Source organism: Lolium rigidum, chromosome 2, assembly GCF_022539505.1.
Source record: "Lolium rigidum isolate FL_2022 chromosome 2, APGP_CSIRO_Lrig_0.1, whole genome shotgun sequence".
Classification (NCBI taxonomy): domain Eukaryota; kingdom Viridiplantae; phylum Streptophyta; class Magnoliopsida; order Poales; family Poaceae; genus Lolium; species Lolium rigidum.
Genome location: NC_061509.1, coordinates 91,025,822 through 91,043,072, shown reverse-complemented (window position 1 = coordinate 91,043,072; position 17,251 = coordinate 91,025,822). Strand labels below are relative to the sequence as shown.

General features: G+C 48.5%; 1 long non-coding RNA gene across 2 annotated transcripts; it reads right to left on the bottom strand.

Moving 5' to 3' along the window:
* Positions 1–690: 690 nt before the first annotated feature.
* On the bottom strand, positions 691–9,031 carry LOC124692076. 2 transcript variants are annotated; one of them, XR_006999321.1, is made up of 7 exons: positions 8,860–9,031; positions 8,257–8,518; positions 8,126–8,161; positions 3,061–3,250; positions 2,383–2,481; positions 1,490–1,672; positions 691–997 (listed from the first exon to the last, which is right to left on the bottom strand). It is a non-coding gene; the product is annotated as an uncharacterized LOC124692076 (long non-coding RNA). The 2 variants fall into 2 exon arrangements; XR_006999320.1 differs by having other exon boundaries at positions 2,383–3,250; positions 8,860–9,028.
* Between the last annotated feature and the right edge of the window lie 8,220 nt (positions 9,032–17,251).

Genomic DNA, 17,251 nt, shown 5'->3' with positions numbered 1-17,251 from the left:
TCCCTTATTCGTCGACCCCTTAGTTGGTCACGGCTTGTTTTATCGAGAGAAAAGGTGAATTGTGCAAAGGATTGTAACTAAATTCGCAATAAAAGAAGTAATGATGGTTAAGCATGCAAGGTGAAGTAATTAAAGGGTGATGCAACTATAAAACTAGCAAGATCTTCCGTAAAGCAAGAATAAAAGAAAGCAAGATCAGTAACATACTACTCCCTCTACCTCGAAAATGATGTGTAGATTTATCTAAATTCGGATGCGACATCTTTATCTGAGCGGACACTGCGTCAGGTACCCAGATTGCCGGCACAAAAAAATGCCGGCAAAGGCACCAAAAATGCCGGCAAAGGTTTTTCAAGGCACAAAAAAAGTGCTGCGTTTATTCCAGTCGAGGTAGGTCTTTGCCGGCACTTTTCGAGAAATGCCATCAAATCTTTTTGCCGGCACTTTTAGAAATGCCATGGAATCTTTTTGCTGGCACTTTAGAAGATGCCACGATTTTTTTTTATGGCACTTAGAAAAATGCCTTCTATTACATTTGGAGGCTGTTTTCAACAATGCCTTTAATTATATTTGCAAGCATTATTAAGGACTGGCACTGATTCTTTTTGCAGGCATTTTTCAAAACCGTCAGGAATTCAAAACCATACAATAATAATAGTATCTGCAAATATATTCACTTATCATATTATCTGGCATTTTAATCCAACACGAAAACATGATCATGCATTAAAATTGCAACCAAGCTAAATACATGGTCTGGAACCAACATTTGCAAGTGACATGGTGTCAACATGGTCTGGAACCAACATTTGCAGGTAGCATCTAAATTACAGAATCTAGACCTAGTGCATTGAGTCCAAGTATCTAACTTACAAGACCTGAATTGTACTGCTACCGAAAAAGACAATACTCGACAATACTCCTCACGAAGAAGATAATGCTCCTCACAAAGAAGATGTAGATATGCTCCCAGTCCCAGCAGTTCCAGTAGTTTATCCTGATAAAAAAACCGAGTAAAACAAGTAGTCCACTTTAAATTTTCAGTACACTTCTGTTCAAATAATGCAAGTATGCATACGGTAATTTATGGACACATAGGCTGCTACTTCATCATAAATAGATTCACAACGATGAAATATTTGCATCAGTACATCACAAAGTAAGATCAAATAGATATCATGTCTTGATCTGCTTGAGAAGACAATTCCTTTTCATTCTTTGAGGCAATGCCATCAAAAACTTGAACTTGTAATCAACTGCAACAAGAGCATCATGGATTGCTAACTGGTCATCGTACAGAATATACGCATTCATATGCTGGAACAATCAGTTTCGACAAAATAAACACATCCATAGTAACCATTTTAATAGCAGCTAACAAATGTTAAATCAAATGAACTAGGCTAAACATAATCTCATTTATCACTTGCAGTAATCATTACCAGTTTTGAGAACAAGCAGTGAGACAGGGGGAAACGGAGGTGTATACCTTGAAGTATTTGAAAACTGGAGACGGTGGCTGGTCTGGGAGGAAGGAGATGACAATGGAAATCAAATTAGAGATCATGTGACAGTACCATGGCAGTAAGAGTTGATGCACCATCTCCAGCAGATCTCATTTATGTGTTCATGTCACCTAGATAGATTTAAAAGGGCTTCTACGCAGTACGCACTAGACAAACAACAAGATAGATAAGTGAACTTCACCACCAGATCATTTGAAAGAGAAAATTCTTGGTCATTATCATTTGAGAGCATCCAAATGTCCATCCAAATCATATACAGCAAACATTAGTGTACAAATAAGTGAATCGTTGACTAACAAACTGTATGTAGCGATGCACTCTCATTGGTCACTGACTATTGATAAACAAAAAAAAGTTCATCTATAACATAACCATCGCTCGTTTGGCACGCATATCTCGATCAAAATAATTCTGGATGCAGAGAAATAATCAACTAGAAGTGGCAACGAATCCAAAAAGCTATGTATAATGCGGTACAGTGTTAAGCAACATTATAAATTTCACATTATAATGTACGCATAAGTTGTATTCATTTTCTCTACTTTCAAACCTATAGAATTATCTCTCGAACTAGAATTACATGGTAAGATTAATTGACCAATTAATTCACTAGGTTTGGTGAGATTATCCAGCTAGTTAGTTCACTAGTTATGTTGTGTATATAGCTGTACATTGAAGTGCTTTCTGAATAAAATTTGCTGGACGCGGAGCATTGTAACTTGTGTATATAGCTGTAACATTGAAGCACTCTTGTTGCAGTTGATTACAAGTTCAAGTCCTTGATGGCATTGCCTCAAAGAATGAAAAGGAAGTGGGTTCTCAAGCAGATCAATACATGATATCTATTTGATCTTACTTTGTGATGTACTGATGCAAATATTTCATCATTGTTGATCTATTTGCTGGATGCGAAAGTGCCGCTCCGAGTGTGCCATTTGGAAGTAGAATAACAAAGCTACATGTTGCCAGATAAAAAGAAATCATCACTTGCAAGATTTGTACTATGTAAGTGGAAGACATGCATTACATGCTTAAGACTACAGAAGAATAATTATGTTGATAACAAACACTTCTGACGATTTTTTGTACAGTACAAAAACTGAAATCATTACCTTCTCAAATTGGATAAGTTTCATTTGAATCTTGAGGTAGCCTCTTAGCATATTATTCCAATTTAGCCGGAATGTAAATGTCTACTATTACAAGGCGTCCAGTGGCTATCGAGTCTGAATGTAAATGTCTACTATTATGCGTACAGTGGCTATTGTTTGAGGTTGCATGGAAATAAAGTATATTCCAATTTCAAAATATATACTACAAGAAGTGGCGTGTGTTTTCGTATTCCCATAGTGATATTAGGCGCAGTTTAAATCCTGCGGTCTTGCAAAGCACAAGACGTGATAATAAATTCATGCCATAACTCATTGGTGTTAAAATATGTAGCAACAACAATGTGCAAGTGCACATGGTTCAAGTTACATACATCTTACTTAAATTATTTATTGGCAAGAAAGTTTTCATGTGAGATGCTTACCTTGAAATATGACAATTCCTATGATGCATGAACAAACTTGTTCTGTATGCTACCAGCTGAAAAGAACATAGAGTGCAAAACTCATGAAAAAGATAGCACAATTATATGATCACCACCTTGTTCAGCAACTGGACGGTTGCCTTCACTACAGCCTCAAGCTCCATCTTGTTGCCAATCCTGCAATATCAGACTGCAGTACAATTCATCTAGTTTGCTAGTTGTCAAAATTATAATAACAAAATTGTTAGATGTATATATCTGTATATTGTAGTTTCCCCATATGTTAGGGGGCTTTCTGCATATGTGCACCTGTACATGTACTATATATTGTGGCCTTTGGCCCCCTGGTAATACAACAAGCATATTGCGCTAACATGGTATCAGAGCCAATATTGATCCTCTAGTTCCCCCGACAGACGTTGCTTGTTCAATCTCCAATCTCCCGTCCGTCGTCCCGTCTATCGTCCGATCGGCCGATTCCGCCCGGCCGCCGGATTCCTGCTGCGCGGGGCAGGCCTCGCCGCCCGATTCCTCTCCTCCCCGCGCGTGGCGCCCTGCCGCCCCGGCCGCCGATTCCTGATTCGTCGCGCCGCGCCCTTGATTCCGTGCCTCCGCTCCGTGCCTTCGCTCCGTGCTGCTGGTCCTGTGCTGCTCCGAAGTGCACCCGCTCCTTGCTGCTCCGATCTTCTGAGGTAAAAATCAGGAGATCGCTCCGTGCTGCTGCTCCGCTCCCTGGCCGGCCAATCGGCCCGCCCGTTTCCGTCGTTTTCTCTATCTCCCGATCCGCACCTTGCCAGTTGACTTGGATCAACAACAAAAAAAAAAGCAAAAAAAAAAAAATACAAAAAAAAAAATTACTGTGTGCTATCTGATGTCTTCTTCCGCTGATCCCGCCTTATCTTTGGGCCTCCCTTCGGTCCTTGGTCTTTGTCCGCTGCCTCCGTGTATGACGACTAGCCATTCTTCGTCGCCGTTTGCGGCCTCTTCCCGCGGCTCTGGCCGCGCTTCGCCGATTTTGTCTCCCTCGGCCTGCAGTTCTACATCGACTTTTGCGGCGTCTTCACGTGGCTTTGCCCGCGCTTCGCCGACTTCGTTAACGTCGGCCCGCCGCTCTACATCGACTTTTGCGGCCTCTTCATGCGGCTCTGCCCGCGCTTCACCGACTTTTGCGGCCTCTTCATGCGGCTCTGCCCGCACTTGGCCGACTTCGTCTACGTCGGCCCGCCGCTCTACATCGACTTTCGCGGCCTCTTCACGTGGTTATGACCGCGCTTTGCCGACTCTGTCTTCATCGGCGTGTTGCTCTCCGTCACCCCCTTTGGTGGCCTCTGTGCGTGTGGGTGATAGCTCCTCGTCGGCACTCGATTGTACGTCGACCTCTCCGGCCGCGCCCTCTCTGCGCATGAGATAGCGCAGCTTCACCGCCCTGCTTGATGCTTGGGATTCCAGCTTACGTCGGCAGCCCTCGCGGTCCGAGTCTCCGCCCTCGTCCTCATTGCACCTACCGTGGCAAGGTTGGCCACACTTCCTCCGCCTCGTTGGACGCGGGATCCCGGCTTACGTCGCCAGCTCCGGGATCGCCGCCAGGTCGGCTCTTCGGGATCTTCTGCAGCTTGCACTCTCTCGATCGGGACATTCTCGGGGTCTTTGTGGTCCGCTCGCTACTACGCGACTCTTCCTCGCCGGCGCTGCCGGTTCCGTGACCGGCTCTTCCGGCACCGCGCGACCACCGGCTCTACACGATCGGTACGTCCCCGTGGTATCCGGATTCCGGAGCTTCTTTTCATATGACCTCCGAGTCTTCTATTCCGTCCGCTCTTCGGTCTCTTATTTCTCCCGTCCGTGTTGTCACGGCCGATGGTACCTCTATTCCTCGTTTCTAGTAGAGGCACCCTTTCTACTCCCTCTTTCTCTCGTCTCCGATGTTTCTCATGTTCCTCGCCTTCGGATGAACCTTTTCTCTGCTAGCCAGCTCACCGATTCCGGTTGTCGCGTCATTCTTGACGCCGAGTCTTGTGCGGTTCGGGATCGTCGCACACGAGCCCCGGTTGGAGCCGGCCCTCGTAGCCGTAAGTCTCCGGGGCTTTGGGAGTTAGACCGGCTTCGTGTTCCTTCCGCCGCCACTCCATCCGTCGGCTCTCCTCCGGTTGTTGCCTCTGTCACCGGCTCTTTTCAGCGGTGGCATCATCGTCTTGGTCACCTTTGTGACTCTCGCCTCGTCGTCTTTGGTTCATCGTGGCCTTCTAGGGTCCGTCTCCGGAGATGGATCGTTACACCGTCGTGGCCGTAGGTTAGGCAAACAGATTCAGCTTCCTTATCCTACTAGTATGTCTTTCTCTCGCCGACCGTTCGATTTAGTCCATTCGGATGTTTGGGGTCCGGCTCCCTTCGCTTCGAAAGGGGGCCATCGATACTATATCTTATTCATTGATGATTTTTCACGGTACACCCGGGTGTTTTTTATGCACTCTCGCAGTGAGGTGCTCTCTATTTATCGGCGTTTTGCGGCCATGGTCCGCACTCGCATTCCTCACCCATTCGCGTGTTCCGTGCTGATTCTGCTCGGTGAGTATATCTCCCGAGCACCTTCGTGGTGTCCTTGCCGAGGAGGGCACCCTCGCTCGCTTTTCTTGTCCCGCGCGCATGCTCAAAATGGCGTCGCCGAGCGTAAGCATCGTCATCTTCTTGAGACCACACGTGCTATGATGATTGCTTCTTCTCTTCCGCCACATTTACGGGCCGAGGTCGTTGCTACGTCGGCCCACCTCATTAACATTCAGCCTTCCGCCGCTCTACAGTGGTGGCATTCCTCTCGAGCGTCTCTCCGGTGTTTCTCCGGACTACTCGACTCTCCGTTCATTTGGTTGCGTCTCGTTATGTCCTTCCGCCTCCTCGCGAACGCACCAAACCGACCGCTCGATCCGTTGAGTGTGTTTTTCTCGGATACGATGATGAGCATAAGGGCTATCGGCCGTTGGGACCCCGTTGGTCGTCGGATGCGCATCTCTTGTGACGTCACGTTTGATGAGACGCGTCCCTTCTATCCTCGCCCCACCTCGGGTACTTACCCGGTGGATGATATCTCTTTTCTTCTTTTTCCGGATGCACCCCCGCCGTCCCTCCTCCCTCCCTCCTACTTCGATGCGCCCCTTCGGCGCCATCTTCTCGTTCGTCTAGTCCACCTAGTACTCCTCGTTCTCCGGCTTCAGCTCCTTCCGATGTCGTCCCTTCTTCCTCTTCTTCCGATGACTTGTCTTCTCGCAGATGAGCTTCCCCTTCACGGCCTGTTCGTCGGCGTCGTGCTCCGGCTCGTTACTCTCCTAGTCGGCATGGTCTCTCCGTCGTTTCCGAGCCGACTTCTTATCGGGATGCCGAGCGTCATCCCGAATGGCAGCTTGCCATGGCCGAGGAGATCGCCGCGCTTGAGCGCACCGGCACTTGGGATCTTGTTTCTCCCCCTTCGGTGTTCGTCCCATCACGTGTAAGTGGGTCTATAAAATTAAGACTCGCTCCGATGGATCTCTTGAGCGCTATAAAGCGCGTCTTGTGGCTCGTGGTTTTCGAGCAGGAGCACGGCCGTGACTATGATGAGACTTTTGCCCCCGTGGCTCATATGACTACCGTGCGTACCCCGCTTGCCGTTGCTTGCGTTCGCCGCCGGTCCGTCTCCCGGCTTGATGTTCGGAATGCTTTTCTTAATGGCGAGTTGAGTGAGGAGGTTTACATGCAACCTCCTCCCGGGTATTCCGTTCCCGATGGGATGGTTTGTCGTCTTCGACGTTCTCTCTATGGTCTCAAACAAGCCCTCGTGCCTCGGTTTGAGCGCTTCGCCTCCGTGGTGACCGCCGCCGGTTTCTCTCCTAGTCTTCATGATCCGAAGCACTTTTCGTTCACGCTTCTCCTCGTGGACGTACTCTTCTTCTTCTCTATGTTGATGATATGATCATTACCGGTGATGATCCCGAGTATATTGCCTTCGTCAAGGCTCGTCTTCGGGATCGTTTCTTATGACCGATCTTGGTCCTCTTCGCTATTTTCTTGGCATTGAGGTTTCATCCACTTCGATGGCTTTTCTATCTCTCGGGAAAAGTACATTCGGGATCTTCTTGCTCGTGCTCGCTCTTGGGGATGAGCGCACGGTTGATACTCCTATGGAGCTTAATGTTAAGCTTCGTCCCATCGATGGTGATCCTCTTCCCGATCCCACCCATTATCGCCATCTTGTTGGGAGTCTTGTTTATCTTGCTTGTCACTCGTCCCGATATTTCTTATCCTGTTCATATTCCGAGTCGGCTTGTCTCGAGCTCCTACCACTTGTTCACTATAGTCATCTCCTCCGTGTTCTTCGTTACCTTCGTGGCACGATCACTCGTCGCCTTTTCTTTCCCCGTTCCAGCTCTCTCCAGCTCCGAGTGCTATTCGGATGCTACGTGGGCGAGTGATCCTACGGATCGTCGTTCACTTTCCGCTTCTTGTGTGTTTCTTGGTGGTTCGCTTGTTGCTTGGAAGACGAAGAAACAGGTCGCAGCTTTCCCGTTCGAGTGTTGAGGCCGAGTTGCGGGCTATGGCTTTGTTGATTGCTCGAGGTGACTTGGTTACGGTGGTTGCTTGCAGATTTTGGGGTCTCCGTTACGACACCCACTCCACTTTTGTCCGACAAGACAGGTGCTATCGGTATTGCACGTGATCCGGTCAAGCATGAGCTGACCAAGCATATTGGTGTTGATGCTTTTTACACACGTGCTCGTGTACAGGATGATGTTGTTGCGGTTCATTATGTGCCTTCGATTTGCGGTTGGCGGATTTCTTTACGAAGGCACGGACTCGAGCGCGAGCATGATTTCTTACTCTCCAAACTCAGTGTTGTGGATCCACCATGAGTTTGAGGGGGGTGTTAGATGTATATATCTATATATTGTAGTTTCCCCATATGTTAGGGGGCTTTCTGCATATGTGCACCTGTACATGTACTATATATTGTGGCCTTTGGCCCCCTGGTAATACAACAAGCATATTGCGCTAACAAAAATAACCTCAAGATTCCCTAATCATATTGTTAACTCACTAAGGATTTGCAGGAGCTTCCGTCTTTTCTCTGGATCTGCAAACAACATTCAGCAACAAAAAAGTGTTCAGAATCGCAGCATGACAAATGAATAATCAAAGATAAATGGATACGGAGTGTTTGCAGCTGACCCAACGCGAGAAGTTGGTGACGTCGAGGAGTAGCGACAGAGCCCTCACGAGTGACTGCAGGTAAGACTCTGCAAAATCAACCAATGGTTAACCATGATGTCCCACGCAATGGAGCATAAACCAAGAGGTGAAAGGCGAACTAATGGAGACGGAGAGCAGTATGGTGCGGCTAGCGGCAGAGAGGTTTTCGATATGCTTGGACAAATCGGCCTGCTTCAGGTGGATGAAGGCTACACTTATAAGGACTTCCTTATTCTGTTCGCTGCATCATGGACAATTGAACTTGATCTCGTCAGTAGTATCGCAACTGAACAGAACTTGACATAATACAAGTAGTAGTTTTATGCTTAAATTAACATTAAACATGTAGTGTTTTGTGTGATTTAACCAATCGAATTGCCTTTTTGTAAAACAGTTAGACACTGTTGATGGCCGATGGGGCATTTTATGAAGCTCTAAAGCATTAAGCATCGACTAGCACGGAACGCATCGAAAAAACTAGCACATAACAGAGTTCAGACTGCATAGTGACTTCCAAATGCCAATTCGAGCCAATAAGAACCTCGATTGGACCCCTGGCAAGCAAGCGAGCGGGCAACGAACCTGATGTATCAATGGAAGTGGTGGAACTCGTCGAAGGTGATGTTGCTATCGCGGCCGTCCGCCACCAGCCGCTTTGCCTCCAACTCCGTGATCCCGGCACCCACCGCTTCACTGTCCGTCGCGTGCGCCGGCTTCCCATCTGTAACCGGCAACCGAGCGCACATGCGCAGGGTCCATGGGCCGCCGACGTGCACGGGGTAGCCGCGCATGGGGCGAGTTGAGGAAGGGGCATCTAGGCGGTGTGGGAGGCCATGAGGAGGCCGAAGACGATGCGTCCGCGAGGGAGACGCACAGGAGCAACACGAGGCGTGGGAGCCGCGCCGCCGACAGTGGCGACCAGGGTCACCGTGGGAGCGGAATAACCGCGCGGCGAGGGGGGGGGGCAGCGTAGTAGACCTACACGGTGTCGCGCCAGTGTGAATTGGCCGGAAGGAGCCCGACATCGGCGGATGTTGAACCGCGTCGCGCCGAGGCGGCTAGGGTTAGCCCAGGCGGCACGGGTATGGCGGAATCAACGATTCAGTGTTGCGGTGATGAGATAGGAAAACAAGGCGGAAACGAGGCAGTGCTCGGCGGCGAGGTAGATGGCTAGAACGGCCGGCGACACCGGCGGCGGAGAAGGGGGTTGGGAGAGGACGGGAGCGAAGGGACGATAGACAAGGCTTCGGTAGTCAGTTTTGATTTTGCGCCATAGGTGGTCAGAGGTGGGGCTGTAGGGACTACACTGCATAATTTAAATATTTTCCGAGGGGTCCTTTGTAAACGTTAATCAGAAAACGTTACCGGCACTTCCGCAAACTGCCGTTAAACAACGCTACATTACCGGCACTTTTCCATTAATGCCATTGATTGCTGAAGCATTTGCGGCAATTTTTCAATTCGCCTGAATTACTGAAACATTAGAGGCACTAATTATAAACTGCCGCTAAACCAGATAGTATTAGCGGTGGAATGGCAAAGTGCCGGCAAGAAAGTGCCGGCAAAGTAAGCACGTGAGGTAGTGGGAGGGAGTATTTTTGTTTATTTCATATCGTCTACGTGACTGTTTTTAGGGTTGTTCCCAACCCAAGTTCATGGATCCATTCTGACCTAAATGGATGAATGAAGACGGGGTGAGCAGATAAGATGGCCATGTCTATATACGAGATTAGAAGATCGGTGATGGTAATTTGTTGAATTCTCTTGCTGCACTGGTAGGTGGAGGATAAATACAAGTTTCTGCTAGTATTTTGCAGATTGTAGGAGTAGAAGAATTCTTTATGATAATTAGTAGTTGATAAATTTCTCTATGCTCGTAGCTCTACGATTGAATCGTTTTGGGGAAATAGCTAGTTATGTATCACACATCCAAGATTTCCAAGATAGTTCTCATTAAAAGTGATGTCTTGTACAAGCTTAATTACAAAGCATATTTGATTTTAACGAATACCAGAAGGGTGATGCTTACAGTAGAAAATGAGGCCAATTTATTGATTAATGCTACATTTACAATTTAAGCATTAATTACAGTTTCTAAAAATGGTACCGAATAACAGATATTGAAAGATTCTATACCTAATAATAAAGGAGCTAACGTTTCCGTGGTTTGGTCCGTTGGTTTCTGCCAAAATTTTCGTCAACGCTTTTTTTGGACCGTTTTACCCTCCCACCAAATCGCATAATACTGCTAAAGCCATTGTATACCGGTTGGTTCGTTTCGTTTTTCTTTTTTCTCCGCTAGCCGAGAGCAGGCATAGAACTGCTCTGCGCGAAAGGAGACGACCCACGCGGTGCACACCGCGCCGAGTCCGCGCCGCCGGCGCTCCTCTGCGCGGCTCCCGTCGTCGTAATGCATCCCGCCGCCGGGGACACTTCTTCCAGGCCCCTCCGCCGGAGACCATTCCGCGCGCCCTCCCGCCGCCGGCCGAGCGCTCGCCGACCGCCGGCGCCCCTCCGGCCGAGGCAGCCGCCGCCGGCGCCCCTCGTGCGAGATTCCCGCCGTTTCACGGTTGTCTTCTTTTATTCTTTCCCGCCTCCTCTCGCCGAACAATCTCCCCGGCTAATCCCCGGGAACGGGGATCAAGATCAAGAAGGAAATTTGTAACGACCGAACGCATTCGGGCATGCGGGGGATATGGATCATCAGCAACGCGTCGTCCATTGCCCGACTCTCAATTTCTTACCAAGCGACAACCAGCAACAACGATTGTGTCCTACAGGGGACGAGCGGCGCACGCGAGCGAGCAGCCCCGGGTGGCGGAAGCGGGCGACCTCGGCAGGGATGGGCGAAGCAAGCTCCGGCGGCCGCGGGCGAGGTGCAGCATGGGCGAGCTCCGCGAGCGAGCAAGCGCGGCGAGCTCCGGCAAGGACGAGCGAGCGCGCGAGCGAACAGGCGCGAGCAGCGGCCGCGGGCAAGCTCGTGCGGGGATGGCCGCTGCGAGCTCCGGCAGGGACGCCCGTGCGCGGGCCATGGCAGATGGCGGTCACGGCGAGCTCGGGCAGTGACGGCCGCGGGCAAGATCAGGCGGAGACGGCCGCGGGCGAGCTGGAGCAAAGGATGGCCGCGGGAGCTTCGGCAGGGGACGGGCGCGGCGAGCTCGGGCAGAAGGCAGGGCAGGGGCACGGCAAGGTCGGCCGCTGCTCCCTCCAGCTCCGTTTGCGATGGCCACGCGATGGGACGAGAGGCCTGCCGTTCGTCAATCCTCTTTAACGATAGAAGAGGAATTTCCATTCCATTTGTTTCCTGCTTTGCAATCAGGCCAACGATCTGAATATAACTGTAACAGTTCAGGCGTTCAGGTGGTTTTTTTTTTGTCCAAATGGAGTTCAGTTCAGGAGGCCAAATTATAGATAGCCTAGAACTATATCCCCGTAAATGGATGATAATATACTTGAAAGCTGTTGCGCGGATCACAGATATAATGTTTACATGAGAATCGTGTTTTGTACTGTGGTGGCAAGTATGATTAGAATCCGTGCTTCTCTTCGGAACTACAATACCTTATAGGAGTAGTTAATTAGTTCAACAAATAAATAGGTATGTATTTTAAGTTCACGTGTAAACGAATATAAAGATGACTGCACATAGCAATCAGCCACATTCAAGTGAACAACATAATTTCTGTTAGATATGAAAAAAATTCAATAAAAACTATGCCACTCAAAAGTTAAAAAAAGGGTTTGAAGCGGGCGGCGCCATTGCGCGATGCAAAAGGAGGAGGGTCGAGAACGGAGCCATCGATGAAAAGGGGGATGGGGGCTCGGATTTGATCGCGTTTGTGTAAAAGAGGCGATGAGTCGGTGGAAGATTACTAGGGGCATCATGGGATTTTTGAAAAAAACACCGATTAGGGATCTAGGTATGGGTTACAGGAGAGAGGTTCGTTTTCAGGAGGTGCTCATAGAGGTAGGGTGTGCGTGTGTGTGTTCATATTGCTGAGTGTATACACGTGTATGTGACCGTCTGCGTTTGTACTGTTTTTTTAATAGAATAAAGAGTGGTCAATTCTCAAAAAAAAAAAAAACGATAGCAATTCAAATTAGTGTGACACCGTAGCAACGCACGGGTTTTGTGCTAGTATATGCTTAAGTAAAAGTATGCATTGGTATATTAGCTGTACGAATTTAAAAAAATTTAAGGCCTCATTTTTCTCTTTCCCTTTGGGCTCAAATTTTAGGAGACGACCCTCGCAATGCCCAACATCAAATTAGACAAAGAACATAGTAGCAATGATTTTTTTTAGTACTAACTGGACACTAAGAATACAAGTGGCTACAGATCAAAATACAAATGTCCCATGAATATCAAGGTGTGTATTTCAATACCCGGAGTCCAAATAAAAGTGTGAACGAAACTCAATTTAGATTGAAGCATGTGTTATTTCCTTTTAAGCAAATCTAAACTAACGAAAAACTCCAATCAAGCTACGATGCTTGTCCTGTGGCCAATTGTCATCTCTGTGCCCAAGGGAACAGAACCGTGGCAGAGATTTCTTACAATTGGAGAAGATGTCGAATGGAGAGGAAAGGAATATATAGAGAAATTGACTGACTTGCCTTATTAAAGTTGGGTGTAGAAGGGATAAATTGCATATAGACAAATAAAACCATCATTGTGTGCAATGGTTGTCGTTGTTCCGTACCCGAATACGGAATCCTAGCTCCGGCTTTGCTCATTACCATCCCTGAGTAAAGCTCGAACTGCTAGTCCAGTCGTAGGATTGTGACACGACGATCGTAGTGCATTTTTCTTGTCAGCTTGTGGTTTTAGACGTCCATGACTTTTGAATGGAGATAGCTAAATACTTTCGGTTCGAAGTTTTGGGACACATTCCTTCCTGTAGATCAAGACGAAGACTGAAGGAGAAAGAGGAGGACCAGAGCAGCATGCAACTTTAGGATGATCCTTTTATCTCTCAGAGAGAAATAGAAAAGACGGAAAAAGATGCTTGGAGAGTGCTGTATGCCTGTATGTCACCATATCATCATCTAGGGAATCAGACGACTCGCGCATTCGTACAGCTTGCGACATTCACTTCCTCAAAAACAGCTTAACTTGTCGTTTCCAGTTCTTGCGATACATATCCTCCGAACTGTAGAACGATAGAGAGGGAGAGAGATATGCGGAATATGATGGATATATTATTGAGCCTCATGGGCGAGTATATATAGGCGTACAGGATCATCTTGGAGTGCAAGACAAGACACGAGATCTATCTCTATCCTAGACTACCTAAACTGCACACGGGATATATCTCTAACACTCCCCCGCAGTCGTAGCGGGAGCGACGTGAACAACAGTAGCGTCACGGACGGTCGAGCCGGAGATAAACCGAAGTGGACCCCGAAGGCTGACACTCCCCCGCAGTCACGGCGGGAGCGTCGTGGACGGAGTTGCGTCGCGGATGCTTGGACTGTAGAGGAAGCTGGTGAGGCGCAGGCGAGGTGGTAGCCCTTGTGCCGATGTCGAGGGAGCCGAGAGCGTTGGGCGGTGCAACCTTGGTCGGGGTAGCCGCGCGAGGGGATGCCGTGGTCGATGTCGTGGTCGGGTGCCGGTGTCGAGGTAGCCGCACATGAAGCCGCAAGCGCATAGTGCGCGAGGAGAGTGACGGAGACGTGTCGAGGCAGTCGTGGAGGTTGTCGATGCCGAAGTCGATACAGTCCGAGCCGTCGAGGACGAGGTGCTGCCCTAGTTTTGCTAGAACTAGGCGCACGTCGGGGACGAAGGCATACTCCGGTTTTGCCAGAACCGAGTACACAAAGACGAAGTCGGCGACGCGGTCGAGGCAGTCGTAGAAGAGTCGATGCCGATGAAGACGTTGTCGAAGCCGATGAAGACGAGGCGCTGGCGCGAGCTTGCCAGGCTCGGGGACGCGTCGGGGAAGAAGGCACGCGTCGGTGTTGCCAATACCGGGCGTGCGGGGGTAGGGACCATCATGGACCATGCGCTAGTGTCAGGGGACCAGCAGAGGTGGCCTCCAGAGCGGTGGCGAGACGCAGAGCGGCGAAGAGGGAGAGGTGCCGATGCAGTCCGCGGTTGTCGATGACGCTGGCGCGAGGTCGTGGTGGACGGAGACGTAGAAGGCGGCGAAACCAGCGGTGACCAGGAGTGACCATGCTGGATGCCTAGACTGTAGAGGTGGTCGGCGAGGCCTGCAACGACCAAAAGTGGTCATGCAGGTTACCTGTGGAGGTGCGGCGGCGGTACTCGAAGTTGGCGAGGAGGAACCCGGCGGCTTGACGTAGACCTTGCGCTGACGGTGGCGACCTGCGCCGTTGGGGCGGCGCGGTAGTAGCCTGGAACGTCGGTGCGCGGGGACGGCGAAGTAGACTGCGTGCGGCGACGTCTCGACCCGAGGGGCCGACGTAGCTGCAGGGCGCGAGTCGATGCAGCGGCGGGAGGCCACCAGCAACGTACACGCCTTGGAAGGCGCGTCGGAGGCCGGTAGCATGCACCAAAGGCGGCGGCGCTGCGGCCCGAAGGGGCGACACAGCAGCAGCCCGTAGCTCGATCGGTGGTAGGCGCGTGCTCGGGGACGTGCTTGGCGGGAGACGTGCGCGCGGTTGGTTGATCAGACCGACGGCGGCGCTGTACGCGCCATGGCGTGGACGACGTGCCGCAGATTGGAGTCGTTGGCGACGTTGTCGGTGATGTCCCGGGCGATGACGGCGAAGACGGACCGGCGATGGAGACTGCGCGGGCGAGACAGCCTGCTGCGTCGCACGTAGGCGTCCCGTGTGTGACGCGTGCGGCCGTGCCGCGCGGTTGATGAAGATGGCCGGTATAGATCGACGTCGTTGTCGGAGTAGAGGCGCGCGGTGACGGCGGCGGTGGGCGACTCAATCCGATCTATGATCGGTAAACCAAAAAAGAAAACGCCGGTCGAGCGACCGGCGGAGCAAAAACAAACCAATCTACGGACTGGAAAAAAAAAGACTCGAGGGCAGCGGATCAACGGATCGGCGGACGAACCCTCTTACGGGTTGCGCGGCCCCCGGAGTAGGCCATGGAGAGACCTCCCCGGGGGCGGCGCGGTGCGGAAGCTGTGCGGCGGCTAGATCAGGAACTTGCGGCTGATACCATGTAGAACGATAGAGAGGGAGAGAGATATGCGGAATATGATGGGCGAGTATATATAGGCGTACAGGGATCATCTTGGAGTGCAAGACAAGACACGAGATCTATCTCTATCCTAGACTACCTAAACTGCACACGGGATATATCTCTAACACGAACTGAGCATCTCATCGACTTGTATAGTCTCTCTCAATCGGGCGCTGGTGAATATAAACAAGCACGTGTACAGAGGAATATTAGTTTGTCTATATGTGAATGAATCTCTGACCGCCGCATCGATGTCAGATTAGGGCCGGTTAGACCAAGAATATTCTTTTTGGATTTTTTTTCTGTGTGTTCTGTAGTGCTACGTTCACAATTTTAGCATTAATACAATTCCTAATTATCGTATCAAATAATACATATTAATATTAAGTATGCATCGATTATACGAAAAACTTAAAACGAAGGTCGAGCTGCACGTAGCCGTTTATTTGTAAGCATAGAATTTTAATTATATTAGTTGTGTGAACTTTTTTACATTTAGGACCTCATTTTGCTTTAACCTCCGGGGGCCCAAATTTTTGGAGCCGACTCCCACAATGCCGAACATCAAAGTTAGATAAACAAAGGAAAATCAATGATTTTTATAGAAAGTAACTATATAGAATTCTTGTAGTGTATATCCTATAGGCAAAAACATTAGATCATAACTTACGAAAAGTTCCTTTACTATAGTAAAATATACTTCAAGTTTCTTTGAATCGTAGGATTTTTATAAGAATTATGTAGGATTTGAATTATACGCAAAAAAATTACACAACTTGTTTGATTTATAGGAACATATTCTATAGAAACAAAACCTACAGAATCTTGTAGTGTAAATCTTATGGAAAAATATTATGTCATACCTCATGAAAAATTCTTTTGCTACAATCAAACACACTTCATCTTACATACGATTAAAATAGGCATGACATTTCAATCTTATGCTTTGCTTTTTTCTATTCCTGTACTTATCCTATCATATAAATCAAAGAAGCCCTTCATCTTCTCATATAATTGAAGTAGATATGACATTTTATTTCTATACTTTTCCTAATCCTATGTTTTTACTATTCTATGAATTAAGAAAGCCCTTATTTTTTAGTTTGTGTTGCATATGTCGTTAGACTACCGTCGCTCATCGGGTCTTGCCTGGTAAATGGCCCGTGATGCAGTAAAAGCGGTGCTCTACAATGTGTTGAATAAAGCAACCCATTTAGCAATTCTACATGTACTTTCAACGACTAGTAATTTATTCTTGATTATGTTTTTGGATAAATATTTCTAAATATATAAATATTACCCTAATTGCACAACGACATGTGAGGAGACAAGGAATGAAATCACATAAGGATGAAACGCTATGGTACATGTATTATTTTCATATTAATATACTCAACAAGAATTTTTTAAAATGCATATAACTTCACATGAAGAAAAAATGAATAGAATGTTATCGTTCTTTTGTTTGTCACATGCCGTGGTCAATGGAGGTTTATTTTGGCTACAAAATTTCAACAAATTTAAATATCTACCTAATATCTACAGAATGTTATCGCTCTTCTTTTCCCATTTTTCATTTATTTTGCTCGCATGTTGCCTTCAAAATTAGGAGCACCCCTAGAAAATCCCGTAAAATCTCGTAGTTCAGCTTGTTTTTCCCCTTCACTCCCGTTCCCCTTCTTCTTCCTCTAGCTGCTTAACCCACCCTCCCATCTCTGTGCAATTTTTCCACCACCGAGAACCCCGAGCCTTCCACCGCCGCATGCATGTGCGATTTCATCATAGTTGAGGCCCTGAGCATGGTTGTCA